The sequence below is a fragment of the Cervus canadensis genome, chromosome 3 (assembly GCF_019320065.1).
Source record: "Cervus canadensis isolate Bull #8, Minnesota chromosome 3, ASM1932006v1, whole genome shotgun sequence".
NCBI classification, from domain to species: domain Eukaryota; kingdom Metazoa; phylum Chordata; class Mammalia; order Artiodactyla; family Cervidae; genus Cervus; species Cervus canadensis.
The window spans coordinates 84,251,972-84,265,274 of NC_057388.1; the positions used below are offsets into that span (position 1 = coordinate 84,251,972).

At 38.0% G+C, this 13,303-nt stretch overlaps 1 pseudogene; it reads left to right on the forward strand.

Moving 5' to 3' along the window:
• The first annotated feature begins 11,059 nt into the window (after positions 1 to 11,059).
• Positions 11,060 to 11,637, forward strand: LOC122437820 (annotated as a pseudogene).
• Positions 11,638 to 13,303: the final 1,666 nt, after the last annotated feature.

Below are 13,303 nucleotides of genomic sequence, written 5' to 3' on the forward strand. Positions count from 1 at the left end.
ACAGTTTTGCAAAATGTTAAAGTTAGAGTTACCACATGATGCAGCAATTCCACTGTTAGGTATAAACACACAAAAAATGGAAAATTTATGTCCACACGAAAACCTGTATGTGAATGTTCACAGCAGCCAAAAATTGTTAACAATCCAATGTGGAACAACTGATGAACAGTTAAACAAAATACAGTATATCCTTACAATGGAATATTATTCTGCAATAAGAAGAAATAAAGCACTGATACATGCCAAAATATAAATTATCCTTGAAAACATTGTAATAAATGAGGAAAGCCAGTCACAAAGACAACATATAGGCTGATTCCATTTATATGAAATGTTTACAGTAGACAAATCCACAGAAGCACAAAGGTTAGTGTTTTCCTGGGGATAAGGCAAGTAGAGATTGAGGAGTGGCTGAGTGCTGGACTTTGGGGGGAATGTCAAAATAGTCTCAAATTCTGGAAGTGGTTGTATAACTCTGTGGCTATACTAAAAAAAAAAAAACAAACACTGAAATGTATACTTCAAAATGGTGATCATCATAGTGTGGGAAATTATATCTCAATAAAGCTTTTTTCTTTAATTTAAAAAATACCCCATTCTGTATCATAGTAGTAATTCATAATCACTGTAAAGTCTAAAAGGTCAGGATAGCACAATACTTGCTAAAGAATTTGAAAAGCTTCTGATTGGTATGTGTAAATGACAATGACGATGATTATGATGTTAGGAAATCAGCCATTAGCAGTTGTGACGAAGTAAGAAAACTAAAGGTAGCCTTGAAAACTAATTCTGTTTCTACTTATTTTAAAATCTAATTCATTTGGGGAATCTGATTCCTAGGGCAACTGAAATTATCCACCATGTTCATTTCTGAACTAGTTTCAGAGAAGTATAGAATTATTCTTTACTATCAGAGAGTAATTTGAGGCATTAGCATCCTCACAACGCTATTGAAAAGGATGTTAGAGCCTTGATCTTCAGGCAGGGCTTTGGCTTACAGAACACAGAAAGAGCTAGGTCTTTGCTGTCCACCGAAGTATCCTCTGTCCATAACATATTGACTCAGTCAAAAAATGTTTATTGCATACACTCTTTTTCCAGGTGGTAAAAACATAAAACTTAAAATCACCATATGTGCCCTCATGAAACCAAACCATTCCTAGGAAGACAGATAAATGATTGACAAAACCGACAAATCAGTTTTGTAACAGAGTTTCCTATTGGAGTGTGGAGGGAAACACTTTTAAAGAAATGCCTGTCATTTTGTCATTTCAGCCATGTAATTCCAACCAAGCATAGTGTGAAGTACCATTCATTTATGATTTAAGACATTTTATTAAAGTCCTACCCTGTGCCAGGCGCTGTCTGGCTGGGCTACAGTAACAAAGGCAAATGACTGGAGATCCTGCCCTCCTTGAGCTAACACCGCAATGGTGGAACATGAGTCCAAATGTTAATAAGGTAAAATACACAGTATTCCAGATCATGATAAATGTTGAGAAAATTAGGCCAGAGAGGGAGATGGGGAGAATGGCAGGGGTGGGGGCAAATTTAAACAATGGTCAAGAAAGACTCTAACAAGAAGGAGATGTTTAATCCAAGGCCTGAAGAAAGCAAGCCAGTGAGCCCAGTGAACGACATAGGGGCATGCATTCCAGGCAAAAAGAAAGAAAAAAAGGGCATTAGGAATCTAGCATTCTAGTCATACTAAATCTAACAACTGGAACCAAAATATCAGAAGCTTTTCAAAAATTCATGTTTTCTAAAATATATGTATTATACATAGTATTTATATATATATTTCTAATTTAAAAATAGATATGCAGCAAGTAACAAAGGTTTACTGTATAGCACAGGGAACTATAGTTAATGTATTGTAATAACTGATAACAGAAAATAATCTGAAAAATAATATACATGTATATGTATAACTGAATCACCTACTGTCCACCTGAAACCTTGTAAAGCAACTAGACTTCAATAAAATATATATGTTAAGAAAATTCAAAAAGAAAACAAGGGCAAAAACTGAGAGGCATAAGTGCTCTGGCATGTTCAAGGAACATCCAAGAGGCTGGTGTAAAATGAACAAAGGAGAGATTAGTAGCAGAATGCGGTCAAGGAGGGGAATCCAATCCCACCAGCTATTATATGGACACCAACTTTTACTTTGAAGACAGGAAATACTGGAACATTTTAAACGGTGCTGAGCTGACCTTACTTTTTAACAAATCATGTTGTTGTGCTAAAAATAGGTGTTATAAGAGAGAGGCTGCCATGGGGGGTTGAAGCAGGGAGACATGTTGAGAGACTATTACAGTAATCCAGGTGGTTTACAGTCCGGGTGACCTGATCAGGGTGATAGCAATAGAAGTGATATAAAGCGATGAAATTTTGGATATACCATGAGGCTAGAACCAACAAGATTTGCTGATTGAGTGGATGGGGAGGTTATTGGTGACCATAACAAGAAAACTTTTAGTAACATGGAAGGAAAAAATGCCTATTTACAGTGGGTTTAAGAGAGTTGGGGAAGAAATGGATTAGATTATAGATGACACTTCTGAAAAGCTTTGCTTTATTTTTTTTTTTCATTTATTTTTATTAGTTGGAGGCTAATTACTTCACAACATTGCAGTAGGTTTTGTCATACATTGACATGAATCAGCCATGGAGTTACATGTATTCCAAAGTTTGCTTTAAAAAGACAGTCATTAGAGAGGAAGTAGGGTTAAGAGATGGTTGTTTCTGTTAACAAGGATAAATAACAACATATTTTATATTTAAAGTAATGATATAGCAGAGAGGGAAAATGGATGGGAGAGAGAGGACATGACAGTCAAAGCAACTAACTAGGAGAGAGAGGATGGGCAGTAGCGCTCAACAGAAATATCTGTTCAATTAGGAGCCGGAACGCTGGATCCACAGTGATGATGGGGATGATGGATCCATAGTGATGATGGGAAGACAGAGGAGGTAGGCTGTGATGATGCACATGAGTAGACAGAGTCATGTAGTTTGGGGAAAGTGTGTTTTTGTTTGTTTCTGTAATTCATAAAATAAGAATCAAGGTTTTTATTGCAAAGTGAGGGTAGTGGAATCAGAGTTGGCCATGTGAAAAAGAGGTGAGGGTAAGAAGTAATCATCCAGGAGAGAGAAAATTCATTATCCAGGTGTAAATATGGGAGTAAATGATTGAGATTGTATGAAGGACATTACTGAGAGTTAAGGAAATGAGAGGCCAAAATAAATATGTGGTTAAATTGAAATTAACCAAGAAGCATCATAATACAAAGAGCATTGTAAAAGTAAGCCAGAACTAAAATCTTCAAGTTTTACTAAATGGTTTGGTTTAATTTTAAACTTCTATTTTTATTTTTGTTGAACACTCAATTCCAATGTCGAAAATGTTCTTTTTCTCATTGTTGTCTTGTTTTCTTTTATATTCCTTCGAATGATTAAGAATGGGACTTTATGACTAGCCTATAACTAGTATGTTATACAAATTTGTTACATTGTAAAGTATACCCTATAGTGAATTGAAACTTGAAACAGCCAACAATTTATACCTACAAAAGAACAATTTCCATTGGCTGGATGAGGGAAAAAATTATTTCTTTGATTCACAGTTTTAGAGGAAAGAAAGTTTTAAAAAGATATGGCTGGTAAATGTGTGAAAATTTAAACTGTTGTACTGAATGAGTTCAATGATTCAAGCTGGTGAATTTCCAGCTGAAGAAGAATGTTAAGTGAAATAGTCAAAAAACAGTCATCAGTGAAATCCATCAGAAACCCATCATTTCACATTGCACCATTAATCTTCAGCAAGATGCCAACTGTGAATCACATGAATATTTGGGTGCGAGAGGGCATCATCTATAACACCCAGTGTTAATAGAAACTGTCAGGCCTATGCTCAGTTGCCCACGTGATGGTCATTGATCTGCTCTAATGGCAAGACAAAGACTTATGAATTCTGGACACCATTTTGAAGCTGGGCTCTACTTACTGCTCCTTCAGACACCTGCAAGATATTAATCAATTGATAGCTATTTTTAGTTTCAGATGGGCTAGTCCTTTCCAAATTGGATACTGGGAAAGGGATATGTGAGATTAATGCAGGACCTCAGTTGATACTGAAGTGCTGAGAACTAAACAGCAGAATAGAGATACAGTTACTGTGGGCTCTGTCCCATGTATAATCCCTAAAATGAGAAATACAAGCCGAATATAGTAAGACTTACCAACAACTGAGGACCCTACTGACCAAACGAACTCGAATGTCTTTTTTTCTGAGAGATCTCAATTTAAAGCATGGGGAATTGTATATGCTGTGAAATTTTCAGAATTTACATTTAGTCCATACATGGCAATGATTATTTTTAAGTCAGCATTTTCATTTGCTATTTTCAGGAAAAGAAATTTAATGTGAAGGAAACTGAGGACCATTTTACAATGTGTATAGATAAAGAGAATCAAACAAAAATTCATCACATTAGAGAAAAACATAAGAGATTTGGGGACAGGAAAGTTTTATGAGCACAACAAACATGTATGAGTGGGTAAGGATAGGCACAGAGAGGTTTATAAAGTTTGGAACACAGAGCCCACCATCCATTATTTCCATCTGTACTATAGAAAAGTAAAAAAAAAAAAAACTCCAAAAATAAAATCATCCATTATTCTAACAAAATCTTACTAAAATTGATGTCATAAATATAATGACCATCATGAATAGCTTTTCTCCTTTGTGTTTGAGGGGACTAACGTTATCTCATGAATATTATATGATGCTATACGTTTATGATATATGTGTGTGCCTAGTTGCTCAGTTATATCCAACTTTGTGACCCCATGGACTGTAACCCACCAGGCTCCTCTGTCCATGGAATTCTCCAGGCAAGAATACTGGAGTGGGTTGCATTCCCTTCTCCAGAGGATCTTCCTCATCCAGGTATAGAACCCAGGTCTCCTGCATTGCAAGCAGATTCTTTACCTTATAAGCTACAGGGAAGTTCATCACATTTGTGATAAAGCAGCCTTAGTCAGTTCATGCTGCCAGAACAAATAATCATAGACTGGGTAACTTAAACAACAAAGGTTTATTTCTCACAGTTCTGGAGGTTGTAAGTCTGGGATTATGGTGCCAGCATGGTCAGGTCCTGGTGAGTGTGTTCACCTCCATTGCAGATGGCTGAGTTCTCACTGTACCCTCACATAGTAGAAGGATAAGTGAGCTATCTCTCTGGCTCCTTCTTATGAGAACACTAGTTCCATTCATGAGAGCTTCACTGTCATGACCTAGGTATCTTGCAATGGCCCCCACCTCCAAACACCATCACATTGGGGTAAGGGTTGTGCTGTGCTGTGCTCAGTCGTGTCCGACTCTTTGTGACCCTATGGACTGTAGCCCGACAGGCTCCCCTGTCCATGGGATTTTCCAGGCAAGAATGGGTTTCCATTTCCTTCTCCAGGGGATCTTCCCCACCCAGGGATCAAACTCAAGACTCTACATCTCCTGCATCAGCAGGCAGATTCTTTACCACCAAGCCAGCTGGGAAGCATTAGAGTGTGGATATGCGGTCTGTAACACAACTGTTGATCTATGAGAAAAACAGAGACAAAAATGTTCAAAGAGAGAAATCAAAGGAAAAATATGAATTACAACAAAGCCACTGGAACAAAAATTTTGACCTATGTTCTTACATACAGAGGATAAGAAGGAATTGAGTTAGCCAAGAAGGAAATGGAGAGATGGCTTTTAGAGTCGACCCTGGGTTGAAGGACAAGGGAAAAACTGATTTGGAATGTACTTTGTGTGGAATTCAGAGTGAGAAGCAATTAGTTCAGTTTTGTTTTGTTTTGCTCTTCATTGACGCTGGATTTGTAGGTGTACAAATAATAGTTTTATTTCAAATTAGTTGTTGCACTGGGAACCCAGTCAGAAAAAGGCCTTTGCTTTCTATCAAACACTGGTTACTAAAGGAAGCAGACTAGTGGGATGAGAATGAAATTCATAACAACCAAGAATTCAGAAATCTAGTTTAACTTCTGCAACAGTACCATCAACCTACATGCATATACTTTGAATACCAACAGGTTCCAGGTTCCCCACCAATTCACTCTTATTCATGAAAGGCTAAATATGTGATATTCTGAAGACACTCCTGGGAGTTGATGAGAGGAAGTTGAGGGAAAATATGGAAAACTACTATTGTGCTGCTTCTCAAAATTTCCTATCTTCATTCTGGATATGTGGGGTAATTATACTCCTTAGGAGTATATTTAGCCTTTCATGAGTTCGATCCCTGGGTCAGGAAGATCCCCTGAAGAAGGGACTGACTACCCACTTTAGTATTCTTGCCTGGAGAATTCTATGGACAGAGGAGCCTGGCGGACTGCAGTCCATGGGGTCACAAAGAGTTGGACATGACTGAGCAACTAACACTTTCACTTTCATTTTCACCTTAAGGTTATAAATGGCTATATGACTTATTTTTGAAAATAGAATATGAATATGGGTGATGTACTCAAGCCAGGCTTCAACAATATGTGAACCATGAACTTCCAGATGTGCAAGCTGGTTTTAGAAAAGGCAGAGGAACCAGAGATCAAATTGCCAACATCTGCTGGATCATCAAAAAAGAAAGAGATTTCCAGAAAAACATCTATTTCTGCTTTATTGACTATGCCAAAGCCTTTGACTGTGTGGATCACAACAAACTGTGGAAAATTCTTCAAGAGATGGGAATGCCAGACCACCTGACCTGCTTCTTGAGAAACCTGTATGCAGGTCAGGAAGCAACAGTTAGAAGTGGACATGGAACAACAGACTGGTTCCAAATACGAAAAGGAGTACATCAAGGCTGTATATTGTCACCCTGCTTATTTAACTTACATGCAGAGTACATCATGAGAAACGCTGGGCTGGATGAAGCACAAGTTGGAATCAAGATTACCGGGAGAAATATCAATAACCTCTGATATTCAGATGACACCACCCTTATGGCAGAAATTGAAGAACTAAAGAGCCTCTTGATGAAAGTGAAAGAGGAGAGTGAAAAAGTTGGCGTAAAACTCAACATTCAGAAAGCGAAGATCATGGCATCCTGTCCCAATACTTCATGGCAAATAGATGAGGAAACAATGAAAACAGTTAGAGACTTTATTTTGGGGGGCTCCAAAATCACTGCAGATGGTGATTACAGCCATGAAATTAAAAGACACTTACTCTTTGGAAGGAAAGTTATGACCAACCTAGATAGCATATTAAAAAGCAGAGACATTACTTTGCCAACAATGGTCTGTCTAGTCAAAGCTATGGTTTTTCCAGGAGTCATGTATGGATGTGAGGGTTGGACTATAAAGAAAGCTGAGCACCAAACAATTGATGCTTTTGAACTGTGGTGTTGGAGAGGACTCTTGAGAGCCCCTTGGACTGCAAGGAGATCCAACCAGTCCATCCTAAAGGAGATCAGTCCTGGGTGTTCATTGGAAGGACTGATGCTAAAGCTGACACTCCAATACTTTGGCCACCTGATACGAAGAGCTGACTCATTTGAAAAGACCCTGATGGTGGGAAAGATTGAAGGCGGGAGAAGAAGGAGACAACAGAGGATGAGATGGCTGGATGGCATCACCGACTCAATGGACATGGGTTTGGGTAAACTCCAGGAGTTGGTGATGGACAGGGAGGCCTGGCGTGCTGCAGTCCATGGGGTCGCAGAGTTGACTCTGGACACGACTGAGTGATTGAACTGAACTGACAGGTGACGTGTGTCTTCTCTGGGCAGACACATTTAATTGCCATTGGAGACATTTCAGAGCTTCCTTCCTTGGCTGCTGCAGTCATGGTAGCGTGTGTTGATAAGGAGATGGAACGCTGAACCATCACATGGAGGACAAGAACCTGGGGGGGGTCACCAGATGTATAGTGCACCTTGAACAGGATTTAAACCTTTGTTTTGAGACCACTAACATTTGGGAGTAAGTTGTTTATTGCTGCACCATAACCTAGTCTATCTTGACTAATACAAGCTCCAACTTCCCTGAAGACTTGAAATAAACAAAACAAATGCCTTAATACTTTGGCATCAAAATCAGTGGACAATTAAGTTAGCAGGGAGTTTTACCTTAGAATGAAGGAATTTGCAACTTTATCACGAAAGTTTACAATTTTTATTAGTTTAATATTTTCAGTAAAGCATACCACTCCTTGCAACTATTGACTGAAAGATGAGTGTGTCCAATAAGATTATTTATAAAGCAATGCTCTACTGACTGCATCATTTCATACACTCACCCGTTTCTTCTTAGCAGTTTTTCTTTGAATTGCAAATATTTTAAAGGAATGCCAGTTTAGCCATGACCTTAGGAAGATTTCTTACCTGCCTTTTAATTTAGATGTAAAATAGGATTGCATCTTTATCTTCTGCCTTGAAGTCATTTCATAGGATTTCTTTTGAAATACTTTTGCTATAGATCTGGAGTTAAGAGGATAAATAGGTGAGATAGCAAATATTTTCAGCTTTGTGGGTCATATGATCTCTGTTGCAACTCCTCAATTCAGTTGTAGCACGAAAGCTTCCATAGACAATACACACAAACCAATAAGTGTGTCTCTTTACAAATACAAGCAGGAGGCTGATTTTGGCCCCTGGGCCGTAGTTTGTCAAATCTTGCTTTAGATATTATTTCCAATTCAAGTCACATCCATGTAATTCCATATTATCAGCTATCATGATAGCATGACTATATTAATTTTGGAACTATATTAATGAAATCAACATTCCATCTGACAACTTATCTGATGTTCTTACAATCATGAAATAAAATACGTACCCTATTTAGGTTCTGGGCTTAATATCCTTTTAAAAAAAAATAACATTTATTTTAGTTTCTTATTTCTTTTTTACATCTAGCTCTACAATACTAGTTCTGTAGGGCTAGATGTAAAAATGAAAGGAGAACTAAAATAAAAGTTATATCTTTGTAGGATTTTCAAAAGCCTATTATTTCCCCATGTTACAGTTGAAATGAATTTTTTTAATGGAAACATTTATTTTTTATTCCTTACAAATACCAAGAGATAAAAATCTTAGTGAGATAAAGGAAAGAAAATGATGATAGTAGCCACTGCAGAATAGAAATGGATCCATAAAGTTGTTTTCAGAAAATGAAATCATGACTGACATGATCTAACATCTCCCCACCAGGGAGACACTAACCTGTGCCAAATTAGGTCTCTGTTTATTAGTTCAAAATAAAAAATCACTAAAATGTTGCATATACAGGAGACTGTTGGAAAGAAAAAGAAGAGAAAGAAATTATAATACATATATACCTGGATCTCCTAGAAGGAAAACAAAACAATTTTACCCTTTTTAATATCAGTCTCAAATTAATTTATTTTAATATCATGCATTTTGAACTGCTAGGGAAAAGAAGAAAACAAGGAAGGTGGCTATGGCAAATGAATTCAACCCTATAATAAAATAAGGAAATGAATTATGATAAGACCCAAGGCTACTTTTGTTCCCTGCTTCAAATACCATGGCATAGGGGGGAGATATATATCTCGTACAATAGTTCAATGTTTCGATGAGCACATCTAGAACACTAATTAAAATCAATTTTACTGGCTTATAAAAGATGTATGTATGAGCTCTGTCTTTCAATGGACTCGGTTAGTTTGCTGCTATATATACTCCTTAATATACTGGTCAGTTAGCTTCTAAAGAAAGTGGGGTAAGTTCTCCTCTTGACTGCTTCATTGTTCACTCGGGATGTATAACCAAGGACAAGACCTTTTTGAAAGGGAGGAAAATTGATTGATGCCGACTGGAATGATTCAGGCGTGAAATAGATTGCAGTGCATCCCTGTGTCCCACCAGAACGTGCTTCTGTGTTCAGGTGTTTTTGACTGCGATATAACTGCCAGGTAACTGGAGCTGTCGCGGAGACACTGGACAGGACTGAACGCTAAAAGTCGAATGGCCAACAGAGGTGCACATAGACAAACTGGATCAAAGCTGGCTCTGTCAGTGCAAACTATATGAGCTTGTACAAATCGTTTAATCATTCAGTTTTGGCCTTCCCAACTCTTAGGCTGAGCTAGATGAAACTGCCAACATTTGACTGTCTTCATCTATGAAACTGACAATTTTATGACTCAAGATCTGTGGCTACGTCATTCTATGGCTGTGATCAAATCAAATGTTTCTATAAACTTCTAGGTATAGTATAAATGCATTTATAATTTTTTTTATTCTTCTGAGTAAAATTATTGACTATAAGGTATTATTTAATGATAATTACAATTTACCATTTTAATTCATTGATTTATATAGACAATTAATAGTTGATCATTTAACATTTGTCATTAAAGAAATACAAATTGCACCAAACAGTAATTTATTCAGTCATGTGTATATATCTTGGGATCTTAAAGTTTACTTCATCACGCATAGACCATTTGCCAATAGTCATGACATCGGGTTGGACACATTCTGTCCAACAATGTGCTCTGCTGACATAGAGTCTTAGTGCACATATTTGATACCTATCTTACTCCAGGCTACCTTTCATACAAAGGTAGTATGATGATATTGGCAAATTCCATCAAGATGTTCCAACAATCTTACTTGTGACCTCCATGTCCATCAACAAGCATCCAGGTGTAGAGCAGAGCTCCACTGTGACTTGAAATAGACTTGTATCTTGTATCTTCTATACGCATATGCTCCAGTGAAGCCCAATGGTGCAGCTCTGAAATACTCAAAATATGTTTGCTTAAAAAATACACATCCATAGCTTTTCCAGTAAGCAACCTGATACGTGTGCTAAGTCACTTCAGTTGTGTTTAACACTTTGCGAACCCACCAGACTCCTCTGTCCATGGGATTCTCCAGGCAAGAGCACTGGAGTGGGATGCCATACCCTCCTTCAGAGGATCTGCCCGACCCAGGAATTGAACCCACATCTCTATGTCTGACTCATTGGCAGGCAGGTTCTTTACCACTAGCACCACCTGGGAAGAAGCCTGAGGTGACCTCTAAAAATGGTGTGCTATTCATTTGACCCCAAAAAACCCACAAAATCATGCAATTCAAGAGGTTCAAATCTTCACGTTCACCTGAAGAACACTTGTGAAACCATCCCGGCCATTAAGGGTATGCATATCCAGAAAGCTACCAAGTATATGAAGGATGTCACTTTAAAGAAGCAATGTGTACTATTTCATCATTACAGTGGTGCAGTTGTTAGGTAAGCCCAGGCCAAACTGGTGCTGGATAAAGGGCTGGTGGCCCAGAGAGAGTGCTGAAGTTTTTACTGCACATGCTCAAAAATGCAGACAGTAATGCTGAATTTAAGGGCTTAGATATAGATTCTCTGGGCACTGACCACCTCCTGGTGAACAAAGCCCCTAAGATGCACCACAGGACTTACAGAGCTCATGGTCAGATCAGCCCCTACATGAGCTCTCCCTGCCACATTGAGACTTTCCTTATTGAAAAAGAACAGATTGTTCCTAAACCAGAAGAGGCTGAACGGAAGAAAAAGATACCCCAGGAGAAACTGAAGAAACAAAAACTAATGGCCCAGGAAAAAAGGCTGCAAAGAATAAATGCAAATTAAAAAAAATACACATCCATAAAGTTATTGAACTCTTTAACTAAATGTGTATGTTTACAGTATTATAAACCTGAGAGTTTTGGTCAGTTATTCATTTGATTTGTTCTCAAAAGACTGAATAAATCCAGGGTGAGAGTTGAGTGTTCACACAGGGAGAAGACAGAAGCCTAACAGCAAAAAATGGTCACTAAGGCTCTGGGGTTATTAGGGAACTTCAAATGGGTAATTTTAGAACTGGAGAAACAAAACATAATTCATAATGAGATGTGACAGATTTGCTGATAATGTTTACGAGTACTATTAAACCACTTAAGCAATCAGCTTCCATTGCAATATGACAAGTGTATTTATGTGGCTGCAGTGCACCTCCTACTCAGATTTCTCAAAACGTTCTTTAGATACTCTATTAAATTAAGAGCACTCAAGACACCCATTTAAGTTTGGAAGTACACTTGACCCTTCTCTTCTTTTATATGTGGAGTTTACTGAAGGTGATATCAGTGAAAGAGGCTGAAAACCTCAACAGTTTCAATCCTACACTGATTACAAACTAGAGGATGCAACATATTTTATTACACTTTCTTTCTCATCTGCCCCAAAGGTTGCAAATTGTTCTCCTTGAAGTAATTGGAGATATAACCTGAACCTTGGTAAATTTTCTGAAGCTTTGAGATCCACTGGAAACTATGTTGTTGTTGTTGATGTTCAATAACTAAGTCATGCCTGATTCTTTGCGACTCCATGGACTGCAGCATGCCAGGCTTCTCTGTTCTCCGCTATCTCCCAGAGTTTACTCAAACTCATGTCCATTGAGTTGGTCCATGTTGTCTAACCGTCTCATCCTCTGTCTCCCCCTTCTCCTTTTGCCTTCAATCTTTCCCAGCACCAGTCTTTTCCAAAGAGTTGGCTCTTCGCATCAGGTGGCCAAAGTATTGGAGCTTCAGTTTCAGCATCAGTCCTCCCAATGAATATTCAGGGTTGATTTCCTTTAGGACTGACTGGTTTGATCTCCCTGCAGTCCAAGGGACTCTCAAGAGTCTTCTCCAGCACCACAATTGGAAACTATACCAGGACCAAAAATCTTGACAAACATTCAATAGAAGAAAAATGTTCACCAACATGATTTCCCTCCAGACAGCTTCATTCTGTCTCTTGGTAAACATCACCTACCATTTAGAGTCCCAGGGTCCTTCTCATGCTTTAAGCAGCCATTGTCCTGAGTGGGTCTTTGGTCTCCATTCTTAATTTTACTCATTATTTTACAATTATTTTATTGTTTAAAAGTAATGGCAACTCATAGAATAAAGCACGTTTCTCTTGGTGATAATTACACTGTGTCTTCAGAAGAAAGTCCAAAAGGGTGACTAATGATGTAAATTTTAAGTACCTTAATAATTTGATGAGAAGATATTTACAAGTACATATCTTTATGAATTTTCAAAGTACCCTATTGACATGGTCTTATATTTCTGCTTTATTTAAGGTCACTCCTATTATATCAAGAAGCATGTATTCTGTGACCAGTAGTAAGCTAGGTTCTGTGAAACAACACAGTGTAAGATAAAGCTCTGCTGAAAAAGATGTCTAATTTTCTTTGACCCATCTAGATACTGCAGTGTCATTTGGGAATGCCCAGCTGCTGGAAGAAAATTGCCCAGAAGCTAAATCT